General features: G+C 41.4%; 1 protein-coding gene across 5 annotated transcripts in view; it reads right to left on the bottom strand.

Annotated features, from left to right (window-relative positions):
• The window catches only part of TRPC7 (transient receptor potential cation channel subfamily C member 7), a 227,258-nt gene that overhangs the window by 207,112 nt on the left and 12,701 nt on the right, over positions 1 to 7,445 (bottom strand). For 2 of the 5 annotated variants that reach the window (XM_053288510.1, XM_053288513.1), the window contains exon 1: positions 4,303 to 4,523. The exons of 1 other annotated variant lie outside the window; for it this stretch is intronic. The gene's annotated coding sequence lies outside the window, so the exon portion shown is untranslated. Of the gene's footprint in view, positions 1 to 3,193; positions 3,261 to 4,302; positions 4,524 to 7,445 lie in introns of those variants that run through there. 2 more of the 5 variants (XM_053288512.1, XM_053288514.1) reach the window with 2 other exon arrangements.

The following is a 7,445-nucleotide window of genomic DNA, read 5'->3' as shown; positions in this document are numbered from 1 at the left end:
ATGGCCTTACTTCATTTCATGTTCTTGTGTGTTTACAATAACTTTTTTAACCCCTATAAGACGAAAATTGCTCCAAATTGAAACTATCTCCAAATGTCAGGGTTTCAAGGGTTCCTGCCAAGGAGAAACAAAAATTCTTTCCAAATTTCAGGGTTCCTCCCAAGGAGAGATTTTGGAGCATTTTCTCAGAAAGTTTCTCCACATCTCTCTAAAATGTCCCAAAAACATCAAAAGGGAAAGGAAAAGAGGAGAGTGTCAAAGACTACAGCAGGGGCATAAGGAGCTCAGCTTGGCCGTGGCCAGAGGACAAATTCCTCCAGTGCCCCCCTTTCCCTTGGCTTTAACACACCCTGCATCTAATGTCACACAAGGGGGAGGCAGGGAGCAGAGCTCCCAGTCAGCAATTCCATGAACTGCTGACTGGGGGAGGGAAGTTCTTCAAAGGGTGACATGCCCTGTCCTTGGCACTGGCCCAGCCCCTTTGCATCTGACATCAGATGCAGGGAGCGGGACCAATGCCCAGTAGAGGGTCTATTTGGAACCCCTCCCATGCTTCCCCAGTCAGCATTTCATTTAAATGCTGGCTGGCTGGCTGGCTGTCCGCCCCCCAGCACAGCCAGCATTTCTGTCTGGGGATGAGAGGGGGGCGCCTCATGCTCGCAGCCTGTGAGTGCTTCATTTGCTGGCTGGGTGTGGGGGGGGGCAAGGGGTTGCCCTGGCCAAGGGCAAGGGGGTGTTTTGGAGGTCATCCCCCCTTGCTCCATAGTCCCTATGCCCCTGGTCTGGAGCATAGTTGCTTTGATCTCTAAATTAAATAGCTTTAAAATTTTGTTGCAGATCCACATTTGTTCCAGATCTGGTCATGTTTGGTAGGGTCTTCATAAATATTGCATGAAGTTTCTCTTCTACCACTAAGTCCCATCTAGTCTCAACCTAGAAGTACCAGGTTGACCTGTGGTGCATTACACCTTCAACATTGATCGTTGTCAAATATCCCAGATATCCCCAGATTGAAACATTTGGCTGGCAGAACCAATCCCAAGGTGTAATTTTAAGGGAGATATCACCCACCATAGAAGGAAACAGCAGCATCCTACATTTCTGCTCCACATGTCATGAGAACATCCCACCCTTATCTTTGAGAAAGTCAAGATGTTTTTACTTTAAAAGAACAAGCCCAGAAATTATACTGAATCTGGGCGCTACTGGTTAGTCTGCTGGCATGACTGTGGTGGGTCCAACCCATCATACTTGCAAATGTCATGAATGACTGTGTAGTGCATTCACTGTGCCCCATTCTAGCTGGCTAGTATAGCCAGTCACAAGACCAGCCTGTGAAAAATGTGGTTAATTCTATCATCTTACGTTTTACTGACTATACACTAGTCAATATTGAATGCTCATCTTTAATAGTAAAAATGTTCATGTTCTTTTCGACTTAAATTGCCTCCAACTCAGAACATTCTTGTCTTCCCAAAGCTGTAACATTTTCATCAAACTTGGGTGTTGTTGTTTTTTTGCCTCAAGAGCATAACATAGCAGTTAATTCAATCTGACAGCACCCTCTAAGAAGACGAAGAAGTGACAACTATCTGGTACCTGATATTATAACTATAAGAGAAAATCACCATGGAAGAGTGTCTTATCATGAAAGACAAAAATAAGAAGAGGATGTTTTCAATTTATGCTGCTGTGATACAGTATAAAACTTGAATACCTCATGACTCTGCTTCAGACACAAATCAAAGAGCCCTCTGGAACTGAGATTTGCCCTCTTCAATAGGATCTGGTTTATAAAATGTAGCTCACTAGGACTCATGCTATTCCTTACAGGGTGCAATATACACAACTTTGAGTTGTAATACAACATGCTGTACAAATGATAATAAAATAGTTTCACTTTAGATCCCAGGGAGAGAGCTGCATGGAGGCTGTTATGTTGGACATCTGTATAAGCTTTCTTTCTACATACACAGAGAAAGTGTCTGGATGTAGTAGCTGAACATGGTATGAAGGGAGGAGTGTGGGGGAGTAAGATCTCAAATCATTCAAAGAACTGGAAGGGAATCAGAAGTGTATTAGTCCTTTTCTTCCCAGATGTCCTTCCAACAATTCTTTGTTGTAGCACTGGGGAACAACTATTGAATCTAAAGATTATAGACATTGTGTGTATTTTACACACACGCACTTCAAGTTAGGTGCTGGAAGTATCTATTTATGTAATAGAACCCCTGGGTTATTTCCCAACTATCACCTGTCCTAAGGAATAATATGTAAATATAATGCTGTTTAAAATTGTCCAACATGATAACCTGTGGGCCATGTGAAATCAAGTCTTCTCCTCAAAAGTCTACATTTCTTGAACCTGAGAATCCTATTGGCACAGAAATATTGAAAGGTCTATAGAAAATATGTGATTTCATGCTTATTGACTTTACAGGTCTGATCATAGGAATGCCATAAGGTTTGCAAATTAACCTGTCCCCCCACCCTTGCTGTTAGAAATCCTATTGTTTCCTATCTCCATCCACCTTAGATGGGCCTGCCTTTATCTTTCCTAATATATATTTATATACTCATCCATCATAAACAACTGAAGTTTTGTTTCAGCCCTAGGTCATTCTAATTCAGAAGCACCTTGAGGCTATTGCATTCATTTTCCACATTGGCTATAGTAAAGGCTCCTCATCAACACAAAACAGCCATTCTAGTCTTCTTTGCATTCAAAACCATATTCACATTGTACACTGAATCACTGAAAGCTGTACTGACTAGTATTAGATCATTGCATTTATGTGCTGCTGCATCTATAATGTGGTTCATGTATGAAATTTAACCTATAACTGGAGATTGCAGACATTTACTGCTATTACTAATTAATATACCGGAGAGATCTGGCTGCAATAATAAAATTTCCCAGAGCCCGTTTCACTTGACTATAGTTAATTTCCCATGAATGGCCATGTGAGTGCAAAAGGATGTCTCCCTTCTGCTACCGTCCAGATTCCATTACTTTCAAATCGCGGGATTGAATGACTATCCTAGACAAGCCCCACTGACATAAACAGTAATGACAAATTAGCAGTGTTTTGGATTTTTTAAACAATATATGTTATTATTCCCATTTACTATATTGAAAGCCACATACAAGCCATGCTTCCAGAAGTACTTGTATAACTCTTTATAAACTTACTTCTGTACGTGCTATTGCAAGGGCTTCAAGATTTTAATCTGTTTTCTTTGAAGTCCATTGAAATAAGTCATAGTTGTACATCTTCTTCAGGGTCCTTTGTTTCTTGGTGGCTGTTTTTTTGACAGCTATAAAGCAGATCAATGGTTTTAAGAAACTAATGTTGAATTAAAGCTTTAATGTTGATTAAAGCTTTGTATAGAAATTCCAAGATAAATAATTCTGGTTATTTACAACTCAGGATGCAAAAGAAACCAAATACAAGATTTAAACTGCAAACCCACAGCAAGGTAACAGTTCTGATGGTAATGAGTCCTTTCAGTGGAGGTAGTGGAGGAAATTAAGTTTTTGTCTGCTTAACCACAAAACTAATGTAAAAATGCTTTTCTTCTTCCCAAGTAACCAGTATTAGATAAATTGCTATATTCATGTTTCCTAAAAGTAATTCTAAATCTACACAAGCTGAAGTCTGGCTGAATCTGGTTTTGGAAAACAACTTTTTGTCCAGCAGATGGCAGCATAATTTTGACATTACAGCAGACTCGAAATATTCTAAATATTCCAGATAAAGGCTAGACACCTCTGTAAATCATACCTTGATTTTTTTCTAGTTAACATTACTTCAATTAGCCAACAATTACCTTTTTCTAAAACTTAAACAAAATATAAATTAAATAGGACCCAAGAAACAGCACTTTTCTAAATCTGTAAGAAGACAAGGGATATAACTACACCTCCTCTCCTTTTTCTAGTGCACCTACTATGATTTTATTTTAAAAGTAAAAACCACTCAGTCACACAAAAGAAGCAGGCATTGCTTCTATCAGACACTGATAGGCGTCTCACATTACTTTTTGTTGTACTGTGCATTAATCTACACCATCAATCTACAGAAAGTTAGATGGCTTCATTCAGACAAAGAGATTATCAGATTCCTTTATGACAAAGAATGTGTTCCTTTAAAAGGCATCAACAGCAATTCCTTGAGAATAATTGAGAGCTGGACGACTAATAAAAACATCACCAAGTTGCATTTCATATTTTTAAAAACACATACATATCCCCAGCTCTTATAGAAGCCATCCCCAGCTATGACAGAACCAGTAGCTTACATTTAGCACAAAAAGCATGGGATCCTTTCCCCTCTAGATGTCTGAAGTCCAAGGTTGAACGGCAAGATCAGTGAGCTCCATGCTTGTCACTCAGGTTGCTGAATCTCTGTCCGTGGTGCTGAAAACGTGATTTGATCTGGGCAGCACTCTTCAGAATCAGAAGCTGCAAGGCTGAGTGGCTCTGTCCCTCGTGCTGCAATAGTACGCTGAGCTATGGAGAAACTGCAACATTCTTATCACCTTCGCTTGGCTGGGAGAAATTTCCCAAAGAACCTTAGGGATTTAATTGTGCAAGGCTGGCGCGTGGTTTCCTTCTCCTCTTGCTCTTTTGCTTGTCGCTTTGGTAATGAGATAGCTCAGACTCCCTCCCCTCTTACTCCCCTGACCTACACCTCCTCTATGTGTGCATGAGAACTGGAGTCTATACCCACCTCTTCTACAAATATTATGTAATGTAAAGTGGAAAGGTTCCCCTTTATGCAGTCCAGAATTATGCCATTTAGTATTTGGGGGACAGTACTGGGAAATATACAGGCTGGGAGAAAAACGTTCCTGTTAAGAGCCAAATCAGTGTCAAAGGAAAGCACCCAGTACAAAATTTCAAAATAATACTTTGCAGCCATTTCTGACTTTACTACACTCATGTCCCTCATAAAAGCTGAATTTCATTATTATCAACCATATCAGGGCCTTTCACAGCAATTTCTTTTCCTTGTTTACTCTGCCCAGTGGGATAGTTTGGGATTATAAAGGAAAAGATAGTGACAAGATATAATAATCTCCAATAGTTCAATTCTATGGCTCAAGAAACAAAGCAATTTTAAAACTGAGGTCATTCTCCACTGGTGCCTTGCAAGAAGCCTTTCTCTCACAACATCCATCATGACTCACCTTGTGGGGCTCCAGCTCTGATGTGGCACCATTCATATCCATGTGTCTAGAAGACCACATTCCACAAAATGCAAGAGCCATTTTGCACTTGCCTAGTTTTTCCTGTCCCTCTTTCTCAAGGGGGAAAAAAAACCAGCTGACCACATATTCTTAGTTTCTAATCTATCTTGTCAGCCCATTAAATAACCTTGCAAGGCGATTCGTCATTACAGGGAAATTGATTTAGTGAAGGAGTAACCAATATCCTTTAAAAGACATGTTTGTGTTCACACATCTAATCCTCCCAAGATTTAAGCGCTTCCTAGAGTTGATATGCAGAAGGCAATCTCTTCTTCATAACTATGCCTACTTAGTATGCAGCAATATTGAGGGGGAGGGAGAAGGGAAATGGGGGACTCCTTCAAGCAAAGCAGAGCCATAAAAAGATGACATGGCTTTAAATTAATACTTTTCAAGAACCACCAATTTTTCCTTCTTCACTCTAAGTTCCGAATGATTTAATTGGCTATCAATATATTTTCAATGTCAGTTTCTGGAATTCATCCCAGAATTGATGATGCACTTTCAAGCTAAATGCATTTCTGCAAAGGGTTAGGGTTCTTCCAATCTTTTTCTTCACAGCTCACTGTACATTTTGCTTTGGTAGTTGGCTAAAGCATTCCTGTAGAATAATCTAAAACTGAGGACAATCAATATTAAATCCAAGAAAACTCACCAGTGTACCAACTGGAAAGCACTACCACCAAGCATTCAACTACAATACAACAGGGTTTATTCTACTGGGAGAAATATTTTAAAGCATGACAGTGTATAGCAGGGTTTCTCAACGTGTGGGTCCCCAGATGTAATTGGACTTCAACTCCCATAATTCCCAACCAAAGGCCACTGGGGCTGGGGATTATGGGAGTTGAAGTCCAATAACATCTGGGGACCCACACGTTGAGAAACCCTGGTGTATAGAGTCACTTCATAATGCACTGCCAGTCCAAGGTATTCATCAGAGCACTGGAAAGCTCCTTTCCTTATTCTGCCTTGCCCAAGCAATGGCTGCTGGTCAGGCATTTCTTTGTTAAGAACAAGTCTGCTAATAGTAAAAGAGGTCTGTGCTAATGTTCTTTAATGGTCAGGTAAAATGATAACCAGTGCCTGGGAGATACAAAGAACACTCTGGAGTGTCTGGAATGTGGAAAAGTCACAAAAAGTACAAACTATTCCAGCTGAGGGAAGGAGCTGGTGTGAGCATGGAGATGTGAGCACCCCTCTGCGCAAAAACTTGTGGAAGTATGTCCTTGAGGGCTGCACAGCCTTCAGGAATGTATTTGTACAAGCAAACAGGGATTTTGCAGGGAGGGGAGAGAAGCAAAAATCATGCCCCCATTCCCCTCCCTGCACAATGTCCTGCAAGAAAAGCCTGCAGGGCAGCTAGTTTACTCACTCGTTCCAAGGGTGGAGCTCTTGCTAGGATGTTGGCCAGTGAAAATAACACCTTGTCCCCAGACCCTAGCCCCCAAAAGACACAGACAACAGTATAGTGGGTATAAAGGGCCACACATTTATTAACCAAATTAATTTGATTTAGCAGACTGTAGGAGGGTAAACACTCCATCCCCACCCCCACCCCAGACAGTGCAGGCCTGACAAAGACCAGGTTCAGACTTCACAGTCCTTCCCTATGTCTTGCTTGGGTGACAAACCCTGACTCCGGAAAGAAACAGGTAAAAGCCCACTCCTTTCCCTTCATAGTCAATCCTAAGGAGTCAGGACAACTTCTAGGTCTTCACACACCCTGGACCACACAGCCCTAGGATTTGTGAAGTCCTGAAACAGGTTTCATGGCAAATCATCATCCCTGGTCTGCAAACACCACAAGGGAGCTATTGACCAATCTACCCATTTAACTGTCCAAGGGTGCTCACTGATGTTATATCCACTTACTACGTAGCCTGCACTGTCCCTGCCACCAAGGGAGGTTAGCATAGCTTGACCTCCCTGCTCCAACACTCTCAAAGACTGCAGCATGCCCCTCCTCAGGTTTTCTAGATAAAGTTCACACCCCTCCACTGATAAGTGGACTCCATCAGGCCGAAATAATTGAGTCCTGAAAGCCCAGGCAACTGGCAGTGGTTGCAGAACCTGAACGAAATGAATGCAAACTAATCCTTGTGCAGATTCACCAAATAAGGCAAGTGCCTTCTTTAAAACTGACCACAACTGATACTGGGTCAATGGATCCCCATCTTTGTGTACAAACA

This window comes from Hemicordylus capensis, chromosome 2, assembly GCF_027244095.1.
Source record: "Hemicordylus capensis ecotype Gifberg chromosome 2, rHemCap1.1.pri, whole genome shotgun sequence".
Lineage (NCBI taxonomy): Eukaryota > Metazoa > Chordata > Lepidosauria > Squamata > Cordylidae > Hemicordylus > Hemicordylus capensis.
Note: the sequence above shows the minus strand (reverse complement) of the source record. Positions and strands in the feature narration are given on the sequence as shown.